This window comes from Schistocerca americana, chromosome 3 (genome assembly GCF_021461395.2).
Source record: "Schistocerca americana isolate TAMUIC-IGC-003095 chromosome 3, iqSchAmer2.1, whole genome shotgun sequence".
Classification (NCBI taxonomy): domain Eukaryota; kingdom Metazoa; phylum Arthropoda; class Insecta; order Orthoptera; family Acrididae; genus Schistocerca; species Schistocerca americana.
This window is the reverse complement of record NC_060121.1, coordinates 398,706,125-398,719,414: the sequence shown is the minus strand read 5'-3', so window position 1 is coordinate 398,719,414 and position 13,290 is coordinate 398,706,125.

Sequence of the window (13,290 nt, the reverse complement as noted above, 5' to 3'; positions counted from 1 at the left end):
TCATACTGTGGACATCGAAGTAACTAGTCTAGTTAATGAATAATAATTTCAGATACTGTATTTTCTCATAACGCAGTAAGATAGCGTTTTGTGGCTATCACTTCTAGTTAATACACCTCGGAGCACAGATGGCTAGACCAGGTAGTCGCAACTGCTTCTGGTGAAATCATTGAGGTTTTCAAATCATTGCTTCCAGTTAGTGTGTAACGGAAAGTTTACAGTCAGTATTTTCATCAGTACTGACGTACGGTAGTGAACCACAGATGTATAAATCGCTTACGAATCCAGTAAACCTTTTTGGGTAGGTTGGAGCGATTTAGTGACACGCAACAAATCTATTTTTGAGCAGCACAGATGCTGAGTGTATCGAATGTTTTACTCTTAGCGACTCGTTCATCGTGAACTCTGAAATTCGGTAAGCGAGTGACGGCCATATCACTTATTTTTAGTGCCTTTCTCGTAAATATTTTACAAAGGCGAACCAAGAAGGACACATTACTGAAGAAAAATTTTAATTCTTACTGTTTTACCCTTCCTAAATTTCAACTACAGTTGTAGGAAGCAAGGTTTGATATAATGAAGTGATTGGAAGGTGGGTGACAAAACAGCTTACATACTTCATTTTTTTATGTTTCCGTCGTTTCTTAGTTATTCAAAATTCATGGTGGTATGTTCCACCTTTGCAACTAAATGAAAAGGAGTTTATCTTTTGCCATGCGCGTTTCGTTTATTTTGTTTATAAACCGTCGTCAGTGGGCTGCAATACATGTTTGTTTTTATACATAAAAAATGAATTATGTAGTAGTTACAAGTAGGTTACTATGTTTACTATGTTGCGTTTTCTTAAGTTATTCTCCTATTTTCGGGATACAAACATCTTTTGCAGCACAAGGTTCGTGATATTAAGCTATCGTTTGATCTTACTTACGATTCCCAATGTAGCTAGTCATATGGGTACTCCATGAGATCTGGTTGATTGGTTCCCTTACTCCAGATGGCCGAGTTTAGGGGTTCTTCACCATTTGTTACACTTGCTGTGTGTGTTGAGCGTGCGTGTTTTTACAACTGTTGGTATATGTTTATCTTTCACCTTTTGTTTGTGTTGTGTATGAGTGGTTTCATATTTGTTCATTTTTTGTGTGCGCGCGCGCGGCGAGTGTGTGTGTGTGTGTGTGTGTGTGTGTGTGTGTGTGTGTGTGTGTGCAAGAGAGAGAGACGGAGAGAAATAGATAGACAGACAGGCAGAAGGATGGAGGATTAATTAATTATTTATTCTGGTGATATTTTGTATTCCTCTATGTTACTTTTTCTTGCTAACATCAATCAATGTTATTGCTTATATTGATCTGGTCATCAATTATTTTCTTTTTCATTGCAGGGTTTAACAAAAAGAATATCACATTCACAAATAACAAAGCACACACACATACACACACACACAAACGCACTACAATCCGTAAATACACACACGATACACACACGGTCGGCCGGTGTGGCCGTGCGGTTCTAAGCGCTTCAGTTTGGAACCGCGTGACCGCTACGGTCGCAGGTTCGAATCCTGCCTCGGGCATGGATGTGTGTGATGTCCTTAGGTTAGTTAGGTTTAAGTAGTTCTAAGTTCTAGGGGACTGATGACCTCAGATGTTAAGTCCCATAGTGCTCAGAGCCATTTTTGATACACACACGTTCAACACACAATGAAAATTGCAAGTGAAGTGTTGTAATACAAGTGGGTGAAAAACACCGAACCTCGGCCATCTGGAGTATGGAGATAAGGCAAACACATCTCCAGTACCAAACATACTGACTAGCAACGACGGAAATCGTAAGTAACACCAAACGATAATTTATCGTCACGAAACTTGTGCTGCCAAACTTGTTTCTAACCTGTAGAACAAGAGAATAACACGAGAAAACGTAACGGAGTTAACATGCTTGTTAACTACTACGTAATGCATTTATTGTGCCTGTATATATAAAAAACAAAAGCGTATTATATGCCAATAAAGAAGCTTGATAAAAAAAGCAAAACGCGTAAGGCAAAAAAAAAGAGCAGCTGTTCATTTATTTGTAAAGCGGAACGTATGTCAATGAACCTATATATGATTGTGAGGGAAGTTGCCCTGAGAGTATGAAGAGGTCCGAAGTTCATGCTGGTAAATAACCTGCCTGAGAGAGGTTCTGGTCCGCTCAAATTAACAGTAAGAGTTATAAAACGCAAAAGTCGTGTTACTTTGGTCCTCTTACTTTCGATATTGATTACACGCGAAGAAGACTCGTACACAATATTTAATTCCTTCTTAAAAATATTTAAAGGTTTCTTCTTTGGAAACAAATTAATATAAGTAAGACATTTACTTTTTTTGAATGGAGTGTATATTTTCAATGATATCAATTTTTCTCCTACCGCACTGCATATGTTTACTGGATTTACTTAGATAACTCTATCTACTTTCTAGCGTATGAAGGCGTTTCATAAATAACATTGAAAAACAGCAAAAAAATCTGTCCCTGACTTTATTCCTTTCGCAAAAAAGATACGTCGGCATAGATGAAAAAAAAAAAAAAAAAACATGATGCTCAATGCTGTGGACTTTGCATTTGCCGTCACAGCGAAAGTCGAACAAAGTTTCATAACTTACGACAAACCTTGAATTAAAAGTGAAGCGCTTCACTTTTTCGCGCCGCACATTACTTCTAGAAATATTTTAATTAATGCCAAATTCTGCGTATGCAGAGGTACGGTTGTATAGGGAATTAAATTACCCCAATAATTAAAGCTATAAATTTTGTTACCGTTTTGTCCAGTGCGTGTGATGAATGGATGTCCTTTCTTCTGCAGCGCTATCGTTTAATTACATTCCCCGCCCCGCTGCGGCAGGAGGGCGCTGTACTTCAAACGCTGCTTTCGTTCGGGATGAAAGGAAAAACTTATGCGAGAAGAATATAATAATCTGGTAGCGAAACACTCATAATTTAATTTAGGTGTTACATTTATATCCAAGTGTTACAAAGTGTTCTCACCTGAAAATTCGTACAACTATTTATTACATTATTGAGTCTACATCAGTAAAATCTGGAGCACCGTTCTCATCTAAGAGCAGGCCATATAATGCGCGGCGCTATCCTGCTTTTCTTGTGGGCAACAAATAGCTTAGTCAATGTAAAGAGAGGCTGATTATGAGCGATGGCTCTGTACGCTTTTTGTAGACTAATTCCTAATGATTTGCCACGAACGACAAACAGGTATACTGCAACTGTTCCGACATAGTGAAAAGTGGGAACTCGTAATGCACCCGACACATTGTCGAACATGATCGTTTTTGTGCTCCAGAGGTGAGGGGAGGCATAATGTTGTTTGGGCGTACTGATCTCCAAATCTTTGAACACAGTAAAATCACCAGACAACGTTAGTGTGAAACTGTGCTAGTTCCCCATTTGGATCTTTTCAGGGGTTCTTTCGGCTCTGACGCCATTTTTATCGATGACAGTGCTTACCGTATCGAAGAGCGCAGGTGAATATCCTCTCTTGGAACGAGAGGATATTCGGCAAATGGAATGGCCTGACGCTGACGCTGAAAAAGACAAGTCTGTCCTTGTCTCGAGATGGTGCAGTTTAGACAGGAATTTCTCATTCCTGCCGTTCCTAGGGGTGAGAGAATAGATCTTACCATTCTTGTTGGTTGGCCCTTGCTGGTGGAGCCTGAAAAAGAGATGAACACACTCTGATGGGGGATTAGAAAAACTTAATCCCTCAGCACGTCAGGTCAACGAGTGGTTGGCCAATGCTGAGGTTGTTGGCCCAGTCCTCGGATGAGCCGGTTGCGGGACTGGCCCGCTTTCTCGTAGAACTTCTTGGCGATGGCGCGAATCCTATATCGGAGAGGCAGGACCTCGGTGTCCTCGTGGAGTTGGCTCGTCGAGTAGCGCCTCGGAAGATGCATGGCAGTCTTCAGGGCGCGTTTCCTTATGCTCTGCAGAGTCACAATCTTCTTCTTCTTCTTCTTCTTTCGTTACGGCCTCTGTAGGACCACGGGTAGCCCCTTCGTGGACTGCATTTTCCTCTTCATTCTTTCTCTTCTCCTCTCCCGCCCTTCTTCCGAGATATTCGGTTTCCGTTTCTCCTGGCGGCTCCACTGGTGACATTCTAATCTTCTCCTGTATTCTTCTCTGTCATTGATCTCCGGCATATCTGTCGGTGTATATTTGTTCCTCCAATTTTCCTTTCCTTCGACCTTTATCCCCAATTCCAACCAGTCCTTCCGAAGTTCAACAATCCACTTGGTTCCTGTATTTCCCCTTGTCCTCGCAGCTATTTCCCACACTCTCTTCGTCATTCTGTCCATAGTCATCCTAACTACATGCCCAGCATACCTTGTCCTTTTGAGTCTGATTTCCCCGGATATTGTTCTCATGTTCTGGTACAATTTTTCCCTAGGTCTTCGCATCCACCTCTCTCCAACTCTTTTGCAACCTAGTATTTTTCTTAGTGTGTTTCTCTCCTCTTTCTCTAGTTGTTCTGCCCCATTTCTTCCTAGTGTCATCGTCTCAGCAGCATATAATGCTGCATTCCTCACTGTTGCCTCGTAGTGGCTTACCTTTGCCTCTGTGGATATATTCTTTTTATTGTATATCTCGTCATGCAGAAGGCTGACCTCATCTTCTTTATCCTCTTTGTTATCTCCTCCTTGCAGACAATGTGACATCTGCCACATTCTCCCAGACTATGGTGGCATACTCTAACAGTGGGCGGACAAATGTTAGGTATAGCGTGATGCCGTATTGCGGTGGCAATGACGACTGCGGGTTTAGCAGTGGACACAGGGCGCTAAGGCGTTCTATTGCTCTCCCTTTGACATCACGAATGTGATGCTTCCAGGTGAGCCTGCGGTCTAGCGTGACCCCTATATATTTCGCCGTCCCACTCCATGGAATAGGTTCTCCCACGATTTCGACTGGCGTAAGCCCTGGCGGCAGAAGTCTTCGGGTAAAGACAGCTGCCTGGCTCTTCGTGGCATTAAATTTCAGCCACCATTTTGTTGCCCATGAGCCCAAGGCGTCGCAACCGCGTTGGAAGCGGTTTATGGCTTGCACGTTCCCCAGACGTAAATCGCATCGAGCACGTGCGGGATGCTTTGGGGAGATGTCACTTCCATATGCACCGACGACCATCCAGTAGCAGTCATCTGCGCGGATGAAGGAATGTAACGCCCTACCATAAGAACTCCTTACCAGAGCATGAACTGCTCATCGAAGGTGACCACACAACCCATTAAGAACCATGTCAGTCTCGGTGACTTGAGTGTAATTATTATCTTTGAATAAAAGTGACATTTATGTTCTACTCATTGCTTGTTTCTTTCAGATATCTTCTCTACTGCACTGTACTGTAGCAGTTTTTTCAACTTAAGGTCCAAGTTTCATCGAGCAATGATACCTGGCTGTAACATATCATGCGAAAGTTACCTAAGTCTTTAAGTATTACACATCAGAGTACCTTGTACTCCTATGGGTAACTGGTTGGTTGGTTGTTTTGGGGAAAGAGACCAGACAGCGAGGTCATCAGCCTCATCGGATTAGGGAAGGACGGGGAAGGAAGTCGGTCATGCCCTTTGAAAGGAACGATCCCGGCATTTGCCTGGAGCGATTTATGGAAATCACGGAAAACCTAAATCAGGATGGCCGGACGCGGGATTGAACCGTCGTCCTCCCGAATGCGAGTGCAGTGTCTAACCACTGCGCCACCTCACTCGGTTCCTAGGGGTAACTGTAAAACTTTTGACATGTAACTCATCTTTCAGTCCCACTTAAATGTAACTCGCTCGGACTAAATAATCCATCGCTGTAAGTCGCTCATACCCATTCACTCCCACTTGCCCATTTCCTCTCACTCATTCAGCTCAACCTATTGTCACTACCTCTTTGTGTCTCTTCGTCATGTCTCTTATCCCACAGCCACAGTCTCGTCCCACTGTCGATGTCTCACTCTTGCTCCCTCTCTTACTTCTACTATCTCATGCTCTCCTTCCCACCGCTGTTGTCTCTTCGCACTGTCACTGTCTCTCTTTTCCTCGTTGTCATTGTCATATCCTCTGTCTCCTATTACCACTGGTTCTCATTCACTTCCACTTTCTGCTTCTCTTTATTTCCGTCCCACTGGCAATGTTCTCTTCACTCTTTTCTTTGCACTGTTATGTCATTATCAGCTACGTTCAACTACCACTGCGCTCCTCTCTCCGTCTCACTTCCTCTTACATTGCCTCCTTCGCTTTTCCTATAGCACTACAACTGTCCACTATCTTCTAGTATTTATTACCTTTCCGTCTGTTTCCCATTGCCACTGTCTCCTTGTCTCCGAGCATAAAAAAGAGCCAATAACTTTTGGGAAAAATTTGAAGGTAATGAGGAAGGTAAAATGAGGCAGCTGGTACCCCACATTTGAGTCAGTCTTTTAAACAGGAGCATATGCGCCTTTTGTGCGTTCCGATAGGAGGATTTTTCCACTGATTCTCTTCTTTTCCCAGCTGCAGCATGGAATGTCACTCATAAAAAAGAACTTAATAGGGCATTAAAATTGTGATAGTTTACTTATGGTAAACTGAAATAACCCAATACTAATTTTACACCACAGACCGCCTTTTACGTACACAAAAATTATGCACGTGCTTCACTACTACAACATGGGGTTCCCAGGATCCTTCTAATGCTAACTGAGACACTTCATAGCATACTTCTCCGTGCTGCATCACTCTATAAACTATGTTCTCCTCTCACCCATCGGATTTTTTGTGCGTATTTTACGTATATAAGTATGGTAGCTTAAAATCACTGTATCTCGAAAACGGATATATCTAGAAAATTTCCAAGGCTGTTCGAGATCGGGATCTTAGGAACATTCCGTAAAGTGACAGCCATTTGCTGTGCATTGCTGTTTTGGAAACCGCAGCTCGATTTTGGTACGTGGAAACCATGTTTTTGGTCGTTTCTCGGTATCGTGCAAAGATTTTTGAAGACGGGAAGATCATACTTCCAGATAAATGTCTCCAGAATATACCGTTACAATTTTTGCAATTTGACATGGGCAGTTATTTAAAAATCAGTTGCTGAATTTTTTCCGGTTTTCTCAGGAACCGCACATTAAGTAAATGGTTCCTCCCCAAGCCCATAATGCACACCACTGAGCATCTCTAATGCAGAAAGTACCCACCGATTGCCCCCATTTGCTTGAGCTGGAGAAAGTGTGTAACATTCAAACATTGACCCTATACGGTCGGATAGTTACAGTAACACGATCCTTGTGGTGGGTATACAAAGGGTCTGTAGCTCAAGGGCTATCCAAAACACTTCAGCCTACATCATCAAGAGAACCCGAGGTATCAGACCCGGAAAAATGCCGCTTTATGCGCGTCGTTTTGAAACATACTGGTAGTGCATGCTGTCGCGTGCGCACTATTAACGACGGTTGCACGTCTTCACATATTTGTTTTGTATTGAATTGTTCAGAAAAGAAGGACAAACCTAGATATAATTGTTGCGAAAGATTTCGCTTATAGGCTAACTGACAAGACACATAATTTGTTTTTCCCATATCTGGTTGTGAACAATATTTCCATGCTAAAGGCGAGTGGACGGGGAAGTCTTGGCAAAGAAAATCTTAGGACGGACTGAATTGTTCAACAGGGAAAGTGAGATACATTTGGCAGTGTTTGTTGGGACATTTGGAGGGGTAGTTTCAGCCTTCCATTCAGTAGCTTCGATTGTGTAACTATTCCCTGTAAAGGACCTACGTATACTGCGATCATCATCGTCTAGGCCTAGCGTCTCTGAAACGTAATCGTACCGTCATAGGTGTAGCGTTCGATGCCAGCAACTGCTTAATTTCTGAATAAAAATCGCCTGCAGTGGCACCAGAAGACGTCCGTAATAAGGAATCACCTAAGTTATACCAAATAACTCCCCAAAGAGGGTGAAGGGGCGACGGAGACTGGAGCATCCTCTAACTCTTGCGGTGGGGAACTGTCCTTGAAAGGTTGCCACAATTTTAAGAAGAAATTTCTAAGAACGTGTGTTTTGAGCGCAGCATTGTATCGAAGTGAGTCATAGACTCAAGAAAAACCGGAAAGAGACAACGAAAGCTTTGGGTATGTGGTGTTATAAAGGGATGTTGAACATTGGGTGGCTTGGTAAGAAATGAGGATGTACTCCGTAGAACCACGGGGAGAGGAATATGAGGAAACTGTTGCCAAGAAGAAGGAAGAATGTGATAAGACAGGTGTTATAACATCTAAGAATAACTTCCACGATAGTTGAGAGTCATGTGGAGGGTAAAAATTGTAGGGGAAGACAGAGATTGAAATATTTTCAACAAATAATTAAGTTGGGTTCGAACGCCCTTCTGATAGGAGGAGGTTGCCACAGGACAGGAATTCGTGGCAGGCTGTATCAAACGAGTCCCCTCTCAGCAGCATAATGCACACTACCTAACTTGCTGTAGATTTCACTGCTCATCACTAAGCTTACTAGAGCAACGAGCCATTACTGCTACAGAAATCAGTACTTTTTTACATTAGATCCCGCAAACTAAAAAACATCTGTTCGCACAGAAGCATCCGCAAATAAGAATGGAGGCCCCAAAGTCCCAACGTTTCTACATCTACATCCATACTCCGCAAGCCACCTGACGCTGTGTGGCGGAGGGTACCCTGAGTACCTCTATCGATTCTCCATTCTGTTCCAGTCTCGTATTGTTCGTGGAAAGAAGGATTGTCGGTATGCTTCTGTGTGGGCTCTAATCTCTCTGATTTTATCCTCATGGTCTCTTCGCGAGATATACGTAGGAGGGAGCACTATACTGCTTGACTTTTCGGTGAAGGTATGTTCTCGAAACTTTAACAAAAGCCCGTACCGAGCTACTGAGCGTCTCTCCTGCAGAGTCTTCCACTGGAGTTTATTCATCATCTCCGTAACGCTTTCGCGATTGCTAAATGATCCTGTAACGAAGCGCGCTGCTCTCCGTTGGATCTTCTCTCTCTCTTCTATCAACCCTATCTGGTACGGATCCCACACTGCTGAGCAGTATTCAAGCAGTGGGTGAACAAGCGTACTGTAACCTACTTCCTTTGTTTTCGGATTGCATTTCCTTAGGATTCTTTCAATGAATCTCAGTCTGGCATCTGCTTTACCGACGATCAACTTTATATGATCATTCCATTTTAAATCACTCCTAATGCGTACTCCCAGATAATTTATGGAATTAACTACTTCCAGTTGCTGACCTGCTATTTTGTAGCTAAATCATAAGGGATCTATCTTTCTATGTATTCGCAGCACATTACACTTGTCTACATTGAAATTCAGTTGCCATTCCCAGCACCATACGTCAATTCGCTGCAGATCTTCCTGCATTTCAGTACAATTTTCTATTGTTACAACCTCTCGATGCACCACAGCATCATCTGCAAAAAGCCTCAGTGAACTTCCGATGTCATCCACAAGGTCATTTATGTATATTGTGAAATGCAACGGTCCTACGACACTCCCCTGCGGCACTCCTGAAATCACTGTTACTTCGGAAGACTTCTCTCCATTGAGAATGACATACTGCGTTCTCATATCTAGGAACTCTTCAACCCAATCACACAATTGGTCTGATAGTCCATATGCTCTTACTTTGTTCATTAAACGACTGTGGGGAACTGTATCGAACGCCTTGCGGAAGTCAAGAGACACGGCATCTACCTGTGAACCCGTGTCTATGGCCCTCTGAGTTTCACACACCCAGCGAACGTTACAAGAGACAATGAGAACGTTGGATATGTGGTGTTATATAGGGGTGTTGAAAATGCCAAATTCCATTAGCAACCGAACGTCATTGAGGAAACCTCCCAAAGCGAGCCAAACGCAATTTCCCAAGCCATGGTCCCTAAACTGGTGGACAATGTACAACTAACAAATACTAACGGTCCCAGTAACCTGGCACACGGTTTACATACGAAACAAGTATCTCTGTCCTAATCCACAACCATGACATTATTGAAACACACACAAGGCTGCCAAAATAAATATTCGATTACGTGATACTTGACTGACTAGGAGGAACGGATACACACACATTAAATCCGCTGCTAAACCACGCAGGTGTCGACATGCCGGGGCCTACCGCACCCCACAGTGCGGTATCTATTGTCTTACCTTTAATTATAGTCTACAGCGTTTCTGTCGTAATGAAGCCCCGAGTTCGAGTCTTTGTCCGGCACACAATTTTAATCTGCCAGGATGTTTCATGTCAGCGCACACTCCTCTGTGGAGCGTAAATTTCGTTCTGCAAACATACACTCCTGGAAATTGAAATAAGAACACCGTGAATTCATTGTCCCAGGAAGGGGAAACTTTATTGACACATTCCTGGGGTCAGATACATCACATGATCACACTGACAGAACCACAGGCACATAGACACAGGCAACAGAGCATGCACAATGTCGGCACTAGTACAGTGTATATCCACCTTTCGCAGCAATGCAGGCTGCTATTCTCCCATGGAGACGATCGTAGAGATGCTGGATGTAGTCCTGTGGAACGGCTTTCCATGCCATTTCCATCTGGCGCCTCAGTTGGACCAGCGTTCGTGCTGGACGTGCAGACCGCGTGAGACGACGCCTCATCCAGTCCCAAACATGCTCAATGGGGGACAGATCCGGAGATCTTGCTGGCCAGGGTAGTTGACTTACACCTTCTAGAGCACGTTGGGTGGCACGGGATACATGCGGACGTGCATTGTCCTGTTGGAACAGCAAGTTCCCTTGCCGGTCTAGGAATGGTAGAACGATGGGTTCGATGACGGTTTGGATGTACCGTGCACTATTCAGTGTCCCCTCGACGATCACCAGTGGTGTACGGCCAGTGTAGGAGATCGCTCCCCACACCATGATGCCGGGTGTTGGCCCTGTGTGCCTCGGTCGTATGCAGTCCTGATTGTGGCGCTCACCTGCACGGCGCCAAACACGCATACGACCATCATTGGCACCAAGGCAGAAGCGACTCTCATCGCTGAAGACGACACGTCTGAATTCGTCCCTCCATTCACGCCTGTCGCGACACCACTGGAGGCGGGCTGCACGATGTTGGGGCGTGAGCAGAAGACGGCCTAACGGTGTGCGGGACCGTAGCCCAGCTTCATGGAGACGGTTGCGAATGGTCCTCGCCGATACCCCAGGAGCAACAGTGTCCCTAATTTGCTGGGAAGTGGCAGTGCGGACCCCTACGGCACTGCGTAGGATCCTACGGTCTTGGCGTGCATCCGTGCGTCGCTGCGGTCCGGTCCCAGGTCGACGGGCACTTGCACCTTCCGCCGACCACTGGCGACAACATCGATGTACTGTGGAGACCTCACGCCCCACGTGTTGAGCAATTCGGCGGTACGTCCACCCGGCCTCCCGCATGCCCACTATACGCCCTCGCTCAAAGTCCGTCAACTGCACATACGGTTCACGTCCACGCTGTCGCGGCATGCTACCAGTGTTAAAGACTGCGATGGAGCTCCGTATGCCACGGCAAACTGGCTGACACTGACGGCGGCGGTGCACAAATGCTGCGCAGCTAGCGCCATTCGACGGCCAACACCGCGGTTCCTGGTGTGTCCGCTGTGCCGTGCGTGTGATGATTGCTTGTACAGCCCTCTCGCAGTGTCCGGAGCAAGTATGGTGGGTCTGACACACCGGTGTCAATGTGTTCTTTTTTCCATTTCCAGGAGTGTATCTCCCAGACTGTGGCTAAGCCATGTCTCCGCAGTATCCTTTCTTCCAGGCGTGCAAGTCTTGCAAGCATGCAGGAGAGCTCTTGTCAAGTTTTAAAGGTAGCAGATGAGGTACTTCCGGAAGTGAATCTGTGAGGACGAGTTGTGAGTCGTGCTTGGGTACCTCAGTCGTTACAACCTCACCCACGAAAGGCATACGTTCCGAGTTAGAGCCTCGCTCCAGCCCACAGTTTTAATTTCACAGGAAGTTTCATAATCACGCTGTAGTCCACAAAGATTTGGCGTTTTCCGCCAAACCGAATAACCCACGACCAACCCTTTACGCTCAGATAGCTAGAAAAAAGTTACGCCTTCTCGATCATGGTGATTAAGTGACTATGTGTCGGGATTTTACAATCTTTCCGCGCTGATGTATGCCATCTAGCCCATCCTACTCTGAGTGCAGTGCAATTTCTGATGACATTTCCCTCACCTGACCAGAATTATTCCATTTTCACAGCTACAGGAGAACTCTTTCTCCGGCTATGCAGGCACTACTGACTCAGTTGTTCACGTGTTAGTCGATAAGTGAAATCAACTACGCCGTAACAGATAGGATATGAAGAGGAAGTAGGGAAGATCCAAAGATTCGTTTAGTTAGCTCGAACACTTCAAGGAGATATTCGTCCTTCTGCAGTGGTAGAGGCTATAAGAGAGGCCTTGTGAATCACGGTGAGGTATCTCTTAAAATTACAAAGGCGTACGTTCTTAGAATACTTAATAAACGTTGGAAGGAGCATATATTGGTTAACTCCCACTCGGAGGCTTTTAAACAACTGTTCTACCCAAGCACCGTTCGTGACTGTGACACGAAAGGGAGAAGCGAAGGTAATATAGGAATTAACCTCCTTCACAATCTATACGACGACTTGCGGAATATAGACACAGATACACATAGAGCCTTACGAACAAAGACAAACCTGTTTATCGAGCGGTCTCAAATGCTGGATGATGCTGACAGAGTGACGAAGAGTGTGACGACATCTCGCAATCTCTAAACGCTTGACATCGAAAATCGGCCATAAACTGAATTTTACTGTGCATGTGAAAGTGCATATTACGTTACTACTATAGGACAACTTGTTGTTGCTTTTTGGCATCGTGGTAAATAACCACAAGTCACTGGAAGGCTTGTCCCATTTGAAGATGTGCCGTATATGACGTCCGAAGGTTGAAACTAGACGCGACGTACGGCACGAGCGTATATAACTACACTCCTGGAAATTGAAATAAGAACACCGTGAATTCATTGTCCCAGGAAGGTGAAACTTTATTGACACATTCCTGGGGTCAGATACATCACATGATCACACTGACAGAACCACAGGCACATAGACACAGGCAACAGAGCATGCACAATGTCGGCACTAGTACAGTGTATATCCACCTTTCGCAGCAATGCAGGCTGCTATTCTCCCTTGGAGACGATCGTAGAGATGCTGGATGTAGTCCTGTGGAACGGCTTGCCATGCCATTTCCACCTGGCGCCTCAGTCG